The sequence below is a fragment of the Saccoglossus kowalevskii genome, chromosome 10 (assembly GCF_978046115.1).
Source record: "Saccoglossus kowalevskii chromosome 10, keSacKowa6.1, whole genome shotgun sequence".
Lineage (NCBI taxonomy): Eukaryota > Metazoa > Hemichordata > Enteropneusta > Harrimaniidae > Saccoglossus > Saccoglossus kowalevskii.
In genome coordinates this window covers 22,853,753-22,874,593 of record NC_140650.1, presented here as the reverse complement: position 1 = coordinate 22,874,593, position 20,841 = coordinate 22,853,753, and positions in this window count along the sequence as shown.

Below are 20,841 nucleotides of genomic sequence, written 5' to 3'. Positions count from 1 at the left end.
TTGAAACAGGATGTCAATGAAATTGGCCTGACACGTCAAAAGTCCAGCCCTAGTCGCTAAGAGCTCAATTTTAATTGGCTCTTACATTAATTGTTAACAGGGGGAACTTTATAGTGGGCTGTCGTATGAATGTGATTATCACCTCCATGGCATTCATCAAAGAACGGCGCATGTTTATCATAATAAGCCACTCAGTTTATCTAAATCGAATCCCAATTTTTGAACTTCTTGGCAAATCGGATAAGGTTTTTCTGTCGATACTTTGGTAACTAGGAAACGCTCTTTTGCATAAGTTAAAACAAAACTGTGTTTGTTGAAGGCATAGTATTAGGAATTGCAGAGTATCTCCGAGTAAACCGTGCCACTACTGCTTTCAGCTACTGGCCTGTGATCTTGCCGCTCCACCAATGGTTGTCTTGCTCTGAGATGGTAATTTGACAATTGACACGGTCGAGTCGTCCAATACGCTTCGTTTCAACATATAAACAGCGATTCTCGTCAAATGGTTTGACAAATTGACTCGCATTCTGCGTGCACAATGGTGCTTTGAGTGACGGTGGGGTACAATAATCAGCTGATTACGGCCGACAACGTCTCTCGGCAAGCGTGATGAGCAACGTCCGTTGCATTCACTGAGAAGGGACGCACCCTCACATTGCGATCGGGAGCCTCAAAGAGGTGCGTATTAAAGCCTCATCATCAATATTTTGTTTTCCAAACGAAGCCAAACAAAGCCGAATGTATTGAGCCAATTTATTCGAAACCGCGCGCCCTATTACCTAAATGCGTCTCTTTTGAAGAAGAAAATTAAAATCCTTTTCAGAACGAATTGTGTACACATATCTATGCAATTTGACGTGAATGTAAACACATTTAACAGGCATCCGGGACACCGTACAGTCGGCTCTTTTATTTAACCAGCTAATAAAACTAAGAAATTGCTACACAGAAGTCGCTGGAGTGAACAAAATAAAATACAGAAAGGTCCACAAATTACAACTCTTACGCGACGAACGTGAGACGACAATTGTTACCTGACAATTGTTGAAATCTTCCAAATCGTGTTAATTACGGAGGGGGAAATGAACATGGAATATGATTCATTCACTGAATCATATAAATGATTTGAATACACTGGATGGCGCCAAGGAAATCATTATATCTACCGTGATTTCGTTTTATAGTTAGGCGATTGATATACCGGAACAGGCTCGCCTCCAAACTCCCCTGTGTATTGTACCATCATGGAACAACTACATATAAGCGTGGTACCATTAAAACTACCCACTACTAATGTCTTTAGTTCTCTTGTATATTTTACCCAAAAGCATGAGAGGCTGGGTAATTTATTGAAAGCACGTGAAAACAAAACGAAATGAAGTTCATATCCGATAACAGTGCCGTTTTTCTGACATTAATTCTTAAATTTTGTGACGCAACTTGAGGATGGAGAGATAATGGCTCATCATGGCTGATATCAAATGTCGGCACGCTAGTCGTCTCAGTGTAACCGATAGCACTAATCCATTTCACTCTCCTGCTGTGACGTGTGAATGTGCGCTGTCGACTGAAATGCACACCACTATTCAGCGATTCTGCGTCTATCTAAACGGAATACCACTTCAAACGAGGGTCTAAACAAACTCCCATTCTCTGAGCAATACGCGGTTTGTCCAATTTGCATCTATAAGAAGTCTTAGACTATTCTTAGCAATGAAGGCAGTCAGTTTACAAATTATTGATTCTTTTCAACTCATTCCCACTTCCACTTTCTCACAATACTGCGATTAGCACCATCTTTTCAACTCGAAAGTACCTAATGCATATTTCCAAACGTAATTTACGCCCAGGTTTACAACACGGCTATCACACCTTGCCGCTAACCAGTTCTTTATCGTCTCACAATGTGCGAGACTTTCCGAATCCATCACACACTGAGATCGCGTAAACCCGATAACAGCTCAACCGAACTTACACATTAGAGGCAACCATTTATGATCACAATTCTTTTAGATTTAAAGCTATTTCAAACTATTTGTCAAAATTAATTGGATTGGTCGCTTGATTTAAATTTAATTAAATGTTCTCATCTTATCGCGTTTATCCTATTAATCGGCATTGGTGAGCTAGGGTAATTAACACAGGGGATAATTCCCCGTCCTTTGTTTTTCCCTTCACGGCGGAATCAGCTTATGCATTCCGCAGCATATTAAAGCAAAACTTGTTGTCACACACTCAGGTCGTGTTCTGCACTCGATCAGACATCCAGAAAATGCGCCACATCACCAACAAGGCAGAATCAAAAATTCGACTTGTTGCATCACTATAATTACTAGTCACACGCTAGTTTCGACGGGGATTTGAAAGAGTTCCCTCTCCTAATTCAATGTTCCTGGAAGAACAAGGATGTCACAGAACTATCGAATTGTTGCCTCTACCCTATACTGCGCATTCACCATAGGCTGATTACCGTCAACGGAGTGAAAATAAACTACGGCGGTACACATTAACAGTAAACTTGTGAGTCAAATACACCTGTAAATAAAAACTGCCAATTGCGACTATCCTCGGGGGCGGACATCCGGGCATTTTCACCGCCGGGCAACCGGAGGCGGTGAAAACAAAGGCCCAAAACTCGCGGAAAACGGTATTTTGGGTTGATTGTTGAGACTCCTCTGAACAGTGTAACAAGATTAGCCTTACGTGTGTAACATATATAAATTTGGTTGTTCGGGATTACTTCAAAGTTGAGTTTGTGTTGTTTTCTCGAATTTTCACCGGCTCGACCGGCGTTCCACAGAAGCGCGCACAGAGCCCATAGAAATGCATGTACAGTGGTGCGCGTCGTAGCAACGTGGAACGTCTTGTGACGTAGCTCCGCCCCCGAGGATAGAAGAGATTTTTCCGAGCAAAATTGAAATGTTATTTTAGTGTTTACTGTATTCAAAAAGATTAATCCTCATTTTTTTTCTCGATATTCACCAGTTATATTTAAACTACAAGACAGCGTCTATCTGCTATGGGGTATCCATAGCCACAAACAAAAGAACATCTCTGGGAATTCGTAGCTGTAACAAACTCTTTTTCAACGTCTATTAGCACGCCATAATACGGCGAAGGTGCTAACGATGAGAGTAGACGTCTGACTCACGAACAACGGCATCAAAGGAACCCACGGCATTTATTTACAAAAACAGTCCTTTTGTATGCTCAAAAAGCTGTGAATTGTACTAAATAACTTCAAAAGCTATTGTCACACATCTTGATAAATTGACAACCATCTTAGCACTGGTATTCATTATTTTGATCTATCATTAAATTAGTGTATTGTTTCTGAAAATGTAAAAAAATGGCGTGCGCGTTAACCAGACACGAATGTTTTTTTTGGGGGGTTAAGTTTTTTTCATTTCTCTTGACTTCGTTCAATCACACCAACTTGTCTACTAGGTGGAAAAGTGGCGGAAATACACACACACAAATAATTCGACTAAATTCGAGTAATTAAAATCTACATTTTAATTGAGTTTATTACAAATGCATACATTTCATACTGTGTAATCATAGGTAATGGTATTAATATGTGTGACACGCATATTGTTGTGGAACAACTCGTGTTGCCAAAATTACGCGTTCATCTCGACCTGATATGTAATTATTTTCAACAATGTTAACAATCTAATAAATATGCCATTTCTAATAAACCATGCAGGTATAATAGAGTATACCTCCATGAACAAACAATTTAACATTGTCAGAAGAGAGAATGTGCTAGTTGTGCGCGTTATGCACGGCACAACGCATAGTGTTACCCGAGATAACTGCAGAGATCAATAAAACAACCTCTTTCGCGGAGGTTACACACAATTAATAATTAATTGACTAATTTATAACAATGAAATCAAATCACTTGATTTTTAATTTAATATAAGTGTACTGATTGTATTTACAGAAATAATAGACTCAATGCGATACTCTATTAGTCACTTCCGTCTTACTGCTTTTGTTTTGCGATTACAATAGGCCAGCACTACTTGTAACATTTCGTTTCATCGCGGCAGTCCAATCCTGTCGCGTTCAATAAAGACTGGCCTTCGATGAGTGCGGGTTAGAAAACCACACAAAAGAAAATACGCTCGCCTTCTTTCATTGCTCAGTAATATGCATCTTTTAACAGCATCATTACAAGGCTGTTTTGTCAGACAAACGGGGAAAGAGATTAGGCCCGCTAAATCTTGCTCGCAGGTGAACTTGCCGAGACAGGATACACAGCCTTTTTTTTCTCTACCTATCTCTGTTATTTCATTTGTATATAATTATTATTAATGAGACACTTTACATTAATGTTTGCAATTAACCAGATTCACATTAGGGTGTGTTGCATTATTAATCGCGATTGTTGATACTTTTGACTAAAACAGCATTTGTCACAGAGATTTTCTCAGTATTACAGATTTCCCCCCGGAAGTCATAGAAATATACATCAGTCGATAATTTTGACTGAGCGCAATTCTCAAATAATGCTTGTGGCGAGACAGCATGTCAGTGTTATACGCTGGTTCTGGACGCCGCCGATTCAATTGCCACCTTGGCGTGATTAACGCTGAGGGACAATGTGTCGGGAAGGGACGTCAAATCTGTATTACAAATAATAGATACTACTCTTTGTTGAGTTCAAGCTAATTTATACAACAATACAGTCGTTAAAATGAAGTATCAAGTTCGGACGATTATTTCAAATAATCTAACTCAAGTTCAAAGTGGCCGACAAGGGGAAAATCAAATTTCACGATCGCTCATTAGTTTGTATCATAACATTGAGGCATTTTTTCTCGCGCTGTTTGATGAGATTGATAAGTTTATACATATGTTATCAATTCACATCAGACAACTGCCTGATCAGTATCATTCACTGTAGCGATGCGGCGCATGTTCACATGGTTCATCGCTTGCCGTGTGCACTTGACACTCTGTAATCATGTATATCTATTGCTGTCAGATCGTTGATGTTCAACGCGGGGAAACGACGAGCGCGCTAGACTAGAGATTAAATTGAATTTAATTAAAAACATCGTCGACTAGTTCTGCAATTCTACGTGCCAAATTGTTACAGCATCTTCCACGTGATTTGTCAATGACTCGTATTTTGGCCATGCCAGTTCGGCGACTAGCAAGTAACTTTAAAAAAACAGACAAAATAAAACATCGTGAATAAATACTACTCAACATTGCCTAACAGGTTGTATGTTACTTGGCATTGGTTGATAGTTAAATCATTGAGAGAGAACTATATTTCCATCCATCCACCCACTAACATGATTCTTGGCAATACTGTTAAGTTATGTTTCGAATTGATGTGCTTATCCGAATTAACTCCATGTGTAATTTTGTATCAATAAAACAATGGCATCCCGCATACTAGTACAAGTACTATAATCGCTAGTAAGGGGTAATAAAACCGAGTCCGGATTGAAAAGAAGGAAACAACAAAAGAAAATAGAGTGGTGCATGTGAACATATTGGATGCTATGAATAGATTGACAGATAATCGGTTGTAAATTCAGCTCCTTCAGCGTGACAAATTGAAATACGTCACGTGATCGCGCGCAAAGAGGTGACGCTCTTTCGGTAAACGGGTTCCCTGTATGCACTCCATCGCCCGCGCGGAAGACAAACCGTTTATCGGAAACACTTGCCCCGGGCACAATCAATAACAGCTCATGTACCCGGAGTTAACACAATTTGAACAGAGGATAAAAACAAACACATATTGACTTCCCGTCCGCCTTCCACCGACGATAAATAGTATGAATTTATTGAATATGGAGGAAAAAAATGACGTGTATAGCTGTTATTTAATCACGTATAACCATGGAAGTATTGCGTAAACTATTTTATCGTCCTGTAAAATAGTGCCTCGTGCGCTACAGATCGCTGTTAATATTTACCGAAGGAGAACCAGTTTTAATAATTTCGAAAATAAATAAATAGCTGTAGTTTTGTGTGATGGTAAACAATTTTGTAAATATTATTCTCCTTAAAAAAATGACGCGCATAGCTGATTTATTCACGAGCAAACATGGAAGTATTGCGTAAACCATTCCATCGTTCTGTTAGTAAAATTGTACCCTGTGCACTGCAGATCGCTGCTAATATTCACCGGGCGAAAACCAGTTTTTCTAATTTCGACAATAAACAGTTTTGTAAGTATTGTTCTTCTTTACTTTTATTAAATGACGTCGGTTTCGGAGCTCGTAATATTGTCGTGCTATTATTTCCACTGAGACCCCATAGCCGGGATTCACTCCCCATGCAGTCTATTTTATTTAGAAAGCGCAGATGGCTCCAATGGTGGATATTATTTCGATAGTTTTGCTCATAAATAGGCAATTAAGCAACTCTTAATAAGATTCACCATGATATGGTACATATCGCTGTAGTGTTTGGCATTTGATTAACTCTTCATTCGGTTCTAATAACGGGCGATGTTTATCTGGCCCGTCTCGCGGTCAGCACGTCGACTAAATTGGGTTCGAATTATTTCCAAATTTGCCTGTGTATTTCGTGCTGAAGAGAAAACTAATTGGAAAATGCCATGCCGCGTAAGAGGATACGGACTCCTGTAGTAGTGCGGATATCAGGATGGTCAACACGTTGTGTAGATAATTGAATACCAATCGGCATCCCTAATGCCGTTTTATTTTGGAGTACAACATTGTTCATTTTGGAGGGGCCTCATTGCTACGTTCACACGACAGCATTTTATCGTAGCTCTACTGCCTCTCATTGACCCACACTCGGGACATATTATGTAACTGAGCCAATAGTTTCATCAAATTCCATGTAATCACAACCGTAAATGAACAATGCAGCGCAACATAAAATATGGCCATCATTTCGATCGCGCGCAATCTGTGCCGGTGCCAGGCTCTTTCTTTGTTATGTCACGACACGCTAACATCATCAACGAGCTCCGAATTCGGTACATACGTCTCATCGCCCGTCACAGTTTACGTATAGCCTAGGTTTATCGGTCTCTTGGGTAACTCTTTATTGTTTACCGTGATATAAATTCTAATTTAGTGGAAAAATTGTCGACAAAGGCGGTGCATTTATAATTCACATATCTTTCAAATGAACCCAATCGAATTAACATTGGACATATAATATCCAATTCACTTCTGTTGAGTATCAATTATTTCGCATAAAGACTTCTCGTGATGGTGATGGGCATTTATTATTGCATGATATCGTAGACACACCGTTTGTCATTAAATCCAGGAATAATTCATACTAGTACTTATATAACGCGCCGGCTTCATTGAACTACGTTAACGCAAAATCACGTGCAGATTCATTTCATAGCTGAGCGGCGTGAAAAAAACGAATACGCGCCAGACCCGTCACGTGTTATTACATCATAAGTGACCTGTGTAATTTTGTCACGCAATTGTCAAATTTTTCCTCTATTTCCGATAAAGTTTTTCTGATTCAACCATGTCGGTGAATCGAAACTCGGTGTTCGCTCTCCATGCACCACACGGTGACAGTCACGTGTCCACTCCCAGTGCGCGCGCGGGACAGTCTTGGATGGTTTTAAATTCATGACTTGGTGAGAACAAAAAGAAATCCCTTCCACTGCCTATCCGAGACAACTATCAAGGGAAAATTACGCGTCTGATTTATTTTAATGCTTACCTATAACCCACTGCTGTATGCGGAACCACACTTAGTGCTCGGCACGACCGGTGCGGACGTACTCTATAATTGACAATATATTATTTTTTACAGCTTCCATGGAGATCGTTTCTGAACAACCAATATGTTTTGCATGCTCGCGATGAATGATTGGGCCAATAATACTTTTAATGTTTGCCGCAAGCGAAAACTTTTTACAACTACTTAGCTCAATAATGGTGGACAGATGGGTTCCACCACCAGCAACATGTGCATTTAGGCGTTTTTTTGTTCCTCTGCGTGTCCCTTTGCATTTGGAAATGGTCGCATATTAAGCCTAAGAGACGACAGCGAAAATAGTCACGTGAGTGCACTGCCAGATGAGATGGCACATTACCATTGTGATACATCAAAAACAACAATAATAATAATCAATTATTATTATTATTATTATTATTATTATTATTATTATTATTATTATTATTATTATTATTGCGTTCGGATACTTGTTTAAGATTTAATTTCCGATCGAACACATAGATATATTTTTGGCTGGAATGTAATAAGTGAGATGTATTTTTATATCTTTTATTTTTCGTATTAAATAGGTACACGGAAACGTGACTGTTGTAGCCTTGTTAACTGTGTACGTGCGCATGGGCGGGAAAGTTGCGTGTACGACACGTTTGATAACGATTCAATATTACCTTCTCTAATTTCCAACATATCATTTGCGCTATTACAAATTCGAAAATAGTCGAGGAGGTGGAAAAGTTCTTTGGTATAGCTCCAGGCTGGCTCCAGGTCAGAATGCGTTAATAATGTGCACCCCAGTAAAAAAGTGTATTACCTTTTACTAAAAGCATCTGTGAGTTGTCATGATGTTGATCCAAACCAGCTTTTTCAACATTTTATTTGTTTTCATGTTCAGAATAGCCCGACGTCTACGATTTCTGTACGCATAGACTTTTAAAGCAACTGTAAATCACTCGCTATCGCTCGAAAACTAAAAAAATCATTCATTGTTTCTTAGAATGCGCTGACGACCCTCACTTACGCATTTCTTAATCGGCAGATCTCGAGAAAGCCTTCAGTTATTGGTCACCAATTGTTTCAATATTTTAACGTCTGCACTCTGCGCGGACTATGACGTCAGTGGGCGGCGCTGGGCGGGAAACATGGCAAGTATCTGTTTTCGTTCGCTCTGCAAGATACGAAGAATGTATCCTCTTAGACATATCGCTTGTTGGTTTCCAACCGATGTAAAAGCGGTCTTTCTCAGCATGTTAAAGTTGTTTCAATACCAAACGTAAAATTAAGACTGTTTTCCTGCTGGGCTCGAGGAATTCCTTTGATCTCTGTTCTGCGCCGTCAAATGACAGGTGTAGGCTGCCGAGGCTGAAGCTTATGTCCGAATCGCACCACGCGACAATAAATCTTCATTGAATTGTCGCGCTTCTGAATAATTTCGATTTAATACGTTATGCCACTGAAGCTGCGATCGAAGTAAATGCAACATCATATGAAATGTCCAACCTTTTAAAGTTTTTTAAGTGGGATTTCCTTGTTGAAACTTGGCCAATTTTATTTAGTTCTTGCAATAATTACCTCTCCCAGCAGTACTAAAGCGTGTTAACACATGGTGAAGACCCGGCACCTGGCACAAGAATCACAGGGCAATAAATGATAACACAGTATTATTTAAGGAATATTCTTAGTGTCGACAAATCCACCGGGAACCCATTCTATCATCTAAAATTCACAGCCAAGTTGAAACAAAACAAACAGGCATGTTATGTCCCGAAAAAATTGACATACTTCGAGGGGGAACTCCCCAATAGAACACTTCTAACTTGCATATCTACTATACCTTGTTTGACTTAGTCGTATGGTATTGTTGATAATTTCAGCCGTATGGTATTGTTGATAATTTCATATGTACATATGGATATGCCCGTATGTGATCACTTGAATATTTCTATTTTGTTGACTTAGTCGTATGGTATTGTTGATAATTTCATATGTACATATGGATATGCCCGGATGTGATCACTTGAATATTTCTATTTTGTTGACTTAGTCGTATGGCATAGCTGATAATTTCATATGTACATATGGATATGCCCGGATGTGATCACTTGAATATTTCTATTTTGTTGACTTAGTCGTATGGCATAGCTGATAATTTCATATGTACATATGGATATGCCCGGATGTGATCACTTGAATATTTCTATTTTGTTGACTTATTCGTATGGCGTAGCTGATAATTTCATATGTACAAATGGATATGCCCGGATGTGATCACTTGAATATTTCTATTTTGCTGACTTAGTCGTATGGCATAGCTGATAATTTCATATGTACATATGGATATGCCCGGATGTGAACATTTAAAGATTTCTATTTTGTTGACTTAGTCGTATGGCATAGCTGATAATTTCATATGTACATATGGATATCCCCGGATGTGATAACTTGAATATTTCCTTTTTGTTGACTTAGTCGTATGGCATAGCTGATAATTTTATATGTACAAATGGATATGCCCGGATGTGATAACTTGAATATTTCTATTTTGTTGACTTAGTCGTATGGCATAGCTGATAATTTCATATGTACACATGGATATGCCCGGATGTGATTGCTTGAATATTTCTATTTTGTTGACTTATTCGTATGGCATTGCTGATAATTTCACATGTACATATGGATATGCCCGGAGGTGATAACTTGAATATTTCTATTTTGTTGACTTATTCGTATGGCATAGCTGATAATTTCATATGTACATATGGATATCCCCGGATGTGATAACTTGAATATTTCTTTTTGTTGACTTAGTCGTATGACATAGCTGATGATTTCATATGTACATATGGATATGCCCGGATGTGAACATTTAAAGATTCTATTTTGTTGACTTATTCGTATGGCATAGCTGATAATTTCATATGTACAAATGGATATGCTCGGATGCGATCACTTGAATATTTCTATTTTTTGACTTAGTCGTATGGCATAGCTAATAATTTCACATGTACATATGGATATGCCCGGATGTGATCACTTGAATATTTCTATTTTGTTGACTTAGTCGTATGACATAGCTAATCATTTCATAAGTACATATGGATATGCCCGGATGTGATCACTTGAATATTTCTGTTTTGTTGACTTAGTCGTATGGCATAGCTAATAATTTCATATGTACATAGGGATATGCCCGGATGTGATCACTTGAATATTTCTATTTTGTTGACTTATTCGTATGGCATAGCTAATAATTTCATATGTACATATGGATATGCCCGCATGTGAACATTTAAAGATTTCTATTTTGTTGACTTATTCGTATGGCATAGCTAATAATTTCATATGTACATATGGATATGCCCGCATGTGAACATTTAAAGATTTTTCTATTTTGTTGACTTAGTCGTATGGCATAGCTGATAATTTCATATGTACATATGGATATCCCCGGATGTGATAACTTGAATATTTCCTTTTTGTTGACTTAGTCGTATGGCATAGCTGATAATTTCATATGTACATATGGATATGCCCGGATGTGATCACTTGAATATTTCTATTTTGTTGACTTAGTCGTATGACATAGCTAATAATTTCACATGTACATATTGATATGCTCGGATGCGATCACTTGAATATTTCTATTTTGTTGACTTAGTCATATGGCATAGCTAATAATTTCATATGTACATAGGGATATGCCCGCATGTGACCACTTGAATATTTCTATTTTTTGACTTAGTCGTATGGCATAGCTAATAATTTCACATGTACATATGGATATGCCCGGATGTGATCACTTGAATATTTCTATTTTGTTGACTTAGTCGTAAGGCATAGCTAATCATTTCATAAGTACATATGGATATGCCCGGATGTGATCACTTGAATATTTCTGTTTTGTTGACTTAGTCGTATGGCATAGCTAATAATTTCATATGTACATATGAATATGCCCGGATGTGATCACTTGAATATTTCTATTTTGTTGACTTAGTCGTATGGCATAGCTGATAATTTCATATGTACATAGGGATATGCCCGCATGTGAACATTTAAAGATTTCTATTTTGTTGACTTAGTCGTATGGCATAGCTGATAATTTCATATATACATATGGATATCCCCGGATGTGATAACTTGAATATTTCCTTTTTGTTGACTTAGTCGTATGGCATAGCTGATAATTTCATATGTACATATGGATATGCCCGGATGTGATCACTTGAATATTTCTATTTTGTTGACTTAGTCGTATGTCATAGCTGATAATTTCATATGTACATATGGATATGCCCGGATGTGATCACTTGAATATTTCTATTTTGTTGACTTAGTCGTATGGCATAGCTGATAATTTCATATGTACATATGGATATGCCCGGATATGATAATTTGAATATCTATACTATGTCAACTTAGTTGTATGGCATAGCTGACAATTACAGAATTATCATGGATATACTCGGATATGATCACTTAGAAAATAAAAACATATTTATTTCGTTTTCGTTTGCTCAGAGCTTAGAATGGTTACTAAAAAGCACAAACGTCGAATCACGGGCTGGGGAGTGAAACAAGATTTTCAATCTCTGTGTGAACAACTAATACATAGCCTACCTTGACCCCTCCCCCAATATTATTGGACGTCTTTCTTGACACATGATCTATTATCACTCACATATCAGTCTGAATTGTTAATTTGACCGTCACTGGGTGAATAGAATGTAACATACACGGCGTCGACAATTTCCGAATTAATTAATTTCGCCTTTCTCGTGAAATAAACAACGTAATTCTTCTTCTATCCCGTACGCTAATTCCACATTGCTTTTCAATTATGTTAGTAATATCAATTAATTTAAGTAGTAAGTTCAAGTCATATTTTCACCAATGATTCGAACAATATTACCACCATGAATGAATGAATGAATGAATGAATGAGGAAAGTCAGAAGCGATCGACGAACGCCACACCATTACCGTTATTTCCCTATCAGTGATATTGATATATAAATTCACAGACACGCGACAAAGTGATAACATTTAATTCATGGCTCCAGTGACCGATTTGATGCTGATTTACTAATTTTAATATTTACCGTTAACATTTATAATAATCATTCTGTTTATTCGACTTTATTTTCAAAGTTCGCCGACGACATTAAATCTGTCTTTGTGCGCTTGCCCTGTCCTCGACTTACGCCCTTGCACTCGGCATTTGACTGTTGAGCCTCAGCGTAAACTGACAACATCCGTTTTAATTTGAAAGTATTTTCCGTCTCATTTTACGGTGCCCGGATCTCCCAATCTGTGTAGTAACAACGCAATTGAGCGAGATATCGACCATGACAAGAATAGACTTCTAATCTGGCGACAAATGAAGCATAAATAGTTTGAATGATCGGTCGTCTCAACTCGACCGTTACACGTCTTGGCCCTGTGTACGAGTAATCAAAGGGAGCGGTGTATAGTCGCCAAGGTAAATAAAACGAGACACTCAGAGAATGTAGTGACACTTTTAGCTAATAAAAATCCAATCAATATCCCGACAGCGCATCAGCGTGACAATCACCGGGCGCATTTAAATACTTGTTACAGGTGTAAGAAACGGTTAACGGGCGACACTTTGTGTGCATACAGAGTTCATCCTCCAATTCTACAAGATTGAAATATTGGAATTCGTACTGAATACAAAACGATTGCGTGTGTGACGTCAAACAATCAATGTAATGGTCTATTTGGCGGGAATTATGTAACACGAACAAACAAATAAAAAACACAAACGCATCACCTGTTTATTGACACTTCATGGGCAATATATATGCATTTAGTTATTTATCTATGTTACAAACAAGGGGCTCGATTACAGATCTTAGTGTTCAGCACTTATGGGGCTGACATAAAAGAAACGATCCATTATCTTTCGATATAAAGGATGCCCGGGCTTTTTAAAGCGCGGTGGTCGTCGCGTAGCGCGTGTTCGAATTTCATGTAAATAAACAATGTATTTTACACGCGTTGTATACGTTGCTATGAGTCCCATATCGAACAGGACGCGGTACGACGACTCCTGCCCTTTAACAAGACTGACAACGTCGCACCGCGTCGCGTTCGGTATGGGTTCCATGCGACGTAAACAACGCCACTCTCCTTCCCATAGGCCTTTGCGCTTTACGCAATAGTACCTCTGCCACATACAGCCTTCAATTTTGTGGCCAATCACCCCACTACGCATTTTTCTGCAGTTGTTTCATGTGAAACCGAACAACAAAAAGTGTGAAAAATGTACGTGACAACCGAACTATTTATTAATGTCTGTAAATACGAACAATTTTATTGCGGACTATGTTTTGCAAGGTAACGTTATTGTAATGAAATGGTGCACGTGATACACTAAACCTGAGAAATAACGTTTTGTTAATGTATATAGTCGGGAAACAAAAAATACATTTAAAACATCAATTTCACTAAAAGGTATTTCCTAAAAACTCCGTTTTCTGCTGAATATTTCAATACTATTTCTGACTTGAACAGATTCGATTCTCCGCGCCTAACAGTCATAGAACACAAAATGTCTAGTAAGTTTATAAAGTTAGTCATTTATTGTACAACCTAATGATGATGAAATCTTGGAAATGACTGCACTTTTCTAACGCAAGTCATGTATATTTTAATCTAATCACCTGAAATGTTTATTCGGAGCCAGGACATAAAACGTTCTATTAAAGTGATTAAAGTAACCAAGGGACTTACGCATAACTTTGTTAACCGACAGGGTCTTGTAGTTCGAACATATCCGAATATGCAAATCTATGAGTTCTATGCTAATCTGCTTTGTGCAGTGATGATAAGTATTACGCGTATCGAACTGTGCGGAGTTCAGCGCGGTGCGTGACGACGAGGAGTGAATCTGTGGATGACGAGTAACATCTTCTTACGCCGGGAAAGCGAACTGACATACACACACTTCCAGTTCTTCTCCACGTGCTCATTCGACCACGCTCTCTTGTTCCTCTATTCAGTTCCACACTCTGCCCTTATTTCTATTTATAACCAACTAGCTCATTACGTCCGACCGTCTGGTCCATATGTCAAAGATGTTGATTTCCATGTGTATTCGATAACGTTTGTGTTACCATCGATATCACGCAGGTTAATACAGTTCCATAAACACATTGGACATATGATTTTAATATTAAATGGGATTCATGCAGCGATTTCAATTTGACTCCAGAGGTGGACCTTTGAACGATCACACTACGCCCAGTACATATGAGCCACAATCATCTGTTCCCATTACACTTGAAATTGACCTTCGTGTCCACCTTGCGGCGTTTCACCACCGTTTACGTAGTAGTCGTCTTATAATCCCCTCACCAAATTCTAACAAGAAGTTATACATGCGGGTTTTTCCAGAGTCACGTGGTAACGACGACTAGAATAACACATGCGTGATTGGTAGTGATTATTCGAGACTGCATTTTGTAGAAAAATCACGGTACAAACACAGTACACCCAACTCTATAATTATAAACGAACTTTGTATTAAAAAATGGACTCCACTAAATGTTCGATGTTTAATTTGCTAACCACTAAAGCATCAAGCATATATATTAAGACAGTAAGATTTAAATCGAAAATTATTAAGTGTTTTGTTGTTCTAAATATTGTCCACAATTCGTGAAAAGTTGTCTAAACTTGGAATTTCCTGTCCACATTTACTGTACAGAATAGCGAATAGAACTGGACCCACTTTCAAATGACAAACTCCAGTGACGTATTTCCATACTTCACCCAGATATGCAGACATGCAAATATTTATATATTATTATATTGTTGGTGATTTATATGTATTATTTACCTGTATATGAATGTACAGTACGTGATTTGTGGCACGATCCCCACCCTAAAAAAATTATCCCACCCCACCCGCATAAGCTGATATATCTAACAACGCAGTGCGAACAGCGCAATGCATAAACATACACACATACGCCCGCGTAAGCGAAACAATATTTGTATTTCCCGGCATTTGCTTCTTCATTGAACAAATCGTCCAAAATAAGTGTCAATGGAAACATACATGAAATACGATAGTAGTAACTAGGATGATATAGTGTTACGGTAAACTGATACACTAAATAATGATTGTTATCGCGGAGGTCAGTCTATTACACCACCTCCCACATGTATTGCCAACCTTTTGCAATATACTGGTAGTATCGCTCCAATTATCGTTTCTGATTGTCTTTAATTGTCTCGAAAATGGTTTCAGAATTTGTTAACAGGTATGTGGTGAATATACTACACATTAATGTAGAGAATAGCACTGGTGATACATTTTCGACGGTTTTGGTTGGAATTAATTTCTAATATTTGGTAACTGGTTAGCTTTATAAAGTCGGCAAAAATTGCGTTTCTTACCAGCCGGCGATTAGTTAAAACTTGCGGCAAAAAATAAAAAAAATAAAATAAAAAACGCACCCCTCCGCTGACCGCGACACAAGTCGACCGTTAAATCAGATCTCAGCGATTGCAAATACAGTGTATAGTAAACTCAGATTAAGAAACAAATTATATCTGTCATATGGAGGATTGTGAAAATTACTGGGATTGTCACGTGACTATCTTAAAACATATTTACACATTATACAACAACGTGTATGAAAAATGAGGCTGGGTCATCTGGTAACATTTTCTGGTTTGCTTTTATATATAAACAAACTACAATCACCGACGAACGTCTACTGATATTTGACACAGAATCTACATCCCCCATATCTTGCACGCTCAAATGCTGATTGATTTTTGTAAGAAAGGTCTAATAGTCGGGAAAAATAGACAAAAAAAATACCAACTATTTCGGGAGATTGCGTATTCTGAAAAAGATTGGCCCCGTGGTTGGATGAACGGAATGATCTGTTGGCCGTCCATGGTACGCGCAGGTTCGCTTCAACTAACCAAGACAATACGCCGATGAAAGGCGGTCATAGTTAGCGCATCGGCAGCGTGTAGAATAGAAGTACGTGAATGGGGGAGAAAGAGACAGCGACTAATTCGCCAACAATGCCCCGTATCAATGTAATTGAATGAGTATCGATTTAATAGGGAGAGAAAAGACTACAGTCTAATGTTGAAACTAACACAATGACTCTGAATAAGCATCCGGAATTGGGTGGAAATTACCGGTTGGTTGAAAACAAATCATCCGATGTTACTGCGCACAATTATATCTATCAGTTGCATTCAAATCGGCATTTTTGTGGGAATTTTCGTCTAAACGCCCTTCTGCATGGACGATAATGGGCGACGCCAGGGGCTCACTCAACCCATTCAACTGTACTCCTAATAGCTGTTCCAAACATTGTTCACTACCCTCCTTCAAGGAACGGTTCGCCTCTTTCATACATGTAAAACTCACATGTGGCGGACCCGGGCCATTTTCAGATATTATAATCAGTATAAACAATATTTGGAGGAGTGGGGGAAAACGTTGTTTTTCGTGCAATTAGCACCAATTACTTTGCGATTACTAAGTGTGACGAATTGAGTTGCCGATAAAATGTATACACTACGGTGAACACGTTTATCCGTATGACCATGTGAACATACGACGCAGACGAGAACAGACGAGAACAGACGCAGTATTGTATCACGCTAACATATCAAACGGCGCAAAATATAACTAATAATCGCCGTCTCGGTATGAATAAATCATGTCTATGTAATTCTGTTCATATCTGGTGCGGGCTGTCATTTTAACGACATTTGTCAATGCCTTGCGTCACGTGGCATGCAATTACATGTAGCACGACACCTAACACTACTGGACAAAGTTGCGCACAATCGCTTTTAGTTTAATTTCGAAGTTGTGATGCATTTTACGTGAAATGTGTCTGTTTAAACAAATTAAAGTACTATACAATCACATGGGGTGGAAACAAAGTTATACTGCGCCTTTGATTGCATAAATAAATTAATATTATTCAAACAATTTTAAATTTTCGAAAATTACAAAAAAATACCACGTTTTTTTTTATCTTTGTTGTTACAATCTTCAGATATTATTGATAAACAATCATTAATTTTAAAGCTCGCTGAATGTTCAATTTTTCGCATATAAATCGGGCCACATGCCACAAGGGCTACTTTGAGTTCTTGGTGTACAATATTCTATAGATATTAATATTGAACCGATCTCTCAAAATCTTTTCCCCCGAGATGGTAAACGGAAACGGTATTTCGATCATCATCGCATCACAGACACCATTCAAATTTATTGAATATTTCAGAAGAAAAGGGAAAAAAATCGCTGCCTTCGTCAAAAAAGTTCATGAATTTTAATTAGTCATCGCAGTGGAAGATGAATCTCAGGTGCTTTAGCACTTACATCTTAGATAATCGGGATCACGGGGTCGAAACTCTCTAACGGTACGATTATTTGAGAATATAAACAAAAGGATTATTCGAAACGGCAAATCGGATCATACGGTGTAAGCCACTGGGATACTCGGAAACCTCGTTCTAATTAGACGTAAATAATGGTGTGTCCCGCGATTCTCCCTTGGCACACTTTTTGAAATTAGGAAATGTTGAGAGATTTTTGAAAAAAGAACTAGCCGCGCCAAACTTGTCACATTTCCCCCTCGTCCACACTGACAATCGTCGTCGTATATAAATTGGTTTAAACTTTCCAATTCATTTGACGTTTTATGTCAAATTTCACAAAGATGGTCGTCTGCTGGGAAAATGGCGGGAAATGAACAATGTGAACGGGACACTATCGTCTGATGGAAAATGGCTGTTTCATTTTTAGTACACAGTACTATTCTCTCTAGCCTAGCGGGCAACTGCAGCACTAATTTTTCAATCATAAATTTATAAAATTACTAAATAATGAAAACATGCTACGTACGCTTTTAAATGAATGACTGGCGAAGAAAAGACAGCCTAACATTACTATTACCAGGATACATCCTGATATTCGATCGAAGTGGATGATACAGATTTGGCTGGAGGCTACGAAAAAAAGGAAAAGTGCACCAACTGTCGTTTAAATTTCTAATATTACTTGACAATAATAACGTATATTACAACAAGAGCGACTAATAAATGTTTTAACCGAGTTGCCAAGGGAGACAGGATACGATCTCACTAGCTTTTGTTCACTCAATTAATTTTTTGTCTTTGAATAAATCATAAAACATGCATCATCTTGTCTTGTTAAATATTTGAGTGTACACCTAATGTATTGATATTACTACATACGGCAAACGTTTTCATATTTACTAATTAATATCTATCACAAATATTGAACAAATGTAGATAGATAAACTTTGTTTTTGTCTGACGGTTTTTGTGGCATTTATCATAATTAGCTTGTCTTCAATTGGGCGAACGTCAACAAAACTGACACTGTAACTGAAAACCACGGCTGTACACAATGCATGATATCATGAGCGGTACTCTTTCAAGTAGGACTGGGGCCAATTATTTGATTTCTGACGATTGTATGGACAATAGCCGAGGGATTGGCAGGGGCACTGCGCCACCAGTGGTGAATTAATTGCATCAAATATCAGTATGGTATTATTAAAATGTAAATTACAACATTATTTTTTTATAAATTATGCAATTATAGACTTCATAGAAATATTAAAAGAATTATCATATTTTCTCACAATTATTTAGGTCTTAGGAAATTGAAAGCCAAATTTGCAGTTACCGGGAATTCAAAACGTAATCACTCATTGGATTGTCAGGAAACTGAAAACGTGTTCAGTTACAACCAGGAATTCGAAAACGTGATCAGTTACAATCAGGAATTCGAAAACGTGATCAGTTACAACCAGGAATTCGAAAACGTGATCAGTTACAATCAGGAATTCGAAAACGTGATCAGTTACAACCAGGAATTCGAAAACGTGATCAGTTACAACCAGGAATTAGAAAACGCGATCAGTTCCCATCGGGATTTCGAAAACGTGATCAGTTCCTATCGGGAATTCGAAATCGTGATCAGTTCCCACCGGGAATTCGAAAACGTGATCAGTTCCCATCGGGAATTCGAAAACGAGATCAGTTACAACCAGGAATTCGAAAACGTGACCAATTACAACCAGGAATTCGAAAACGTGATCAGTTCCCACCGGGAATTCGAAAACGTGATCAGTTCCTATCGGGAATTCGAAAACGTGATCAGTTCCCACCGGGAATTCGAAAACGTAACCAATTACAACCAGGAATTAGAAAACGTGATCAGTTCCCACCGGGAATTCGAAAACGTGGTCAGTTGCAACCATGAATTCAAAAACGTGACCAGTTACAACCAGGAATTCAAAAACGTGATCAGTTCCCACCGGGAATTCGAAAACGCGACCAATTACAACCAGGAATTCAAAAACGTGATCAGTTCCCACAGGGAATTCGAAAACGTGATCAGTTACAACCAGGAATTAGAAAACGTGATCAATTCCCACCGGGAATTCGAAAACGTGATCAGTTCCCACCGAGAATTCGAAAACGTGATCAGTTACAACCAGGAATTCAAAAACGTGACCAGTTACAACCAGGAATTCAAAAACGTGATCAGTTCCCACCGGGAATTCGAAAACGCGACCAATTACAACCAGGAATTCGAAAACGTGATCAGTTCCTATCGGGAATTCGAAAACGTGATCAGTTACAACCAGGAATTCGAAAACGTGATCAGTTCCCACCGGGAATTCGAAAACGTGATCAGTTCCCACCGAGAATTCGAAAACGTGATCAGTTACAACCAGGAATTCGAAAACGTGATCAGTTACAACCAGGAATTTGAAAACGTGATCAGTTCCCACCGGGAATTCGAAAACGTGATCAGTTCCCATCGGGAATTCGAAAACGAGTTCAGTTACAACCAGGAATTCGAAGATGTGACCAGTTACAACCAGGAATTCGAAAATGTGACCAGTTACAACCAGGAATTAGAAAACGTGATCAGTTCCCACCGAGAATTCGAAAACGTGATCAGTTCCTATCGAGAATTCGAAAACGTAACTAATTACAACCAGGAATTAGAAAACGTGATCAGATCCTATCGGGAATTAGAAAACGTGATCAGTTCCCATCGGGAATTCGAAAACGTGAT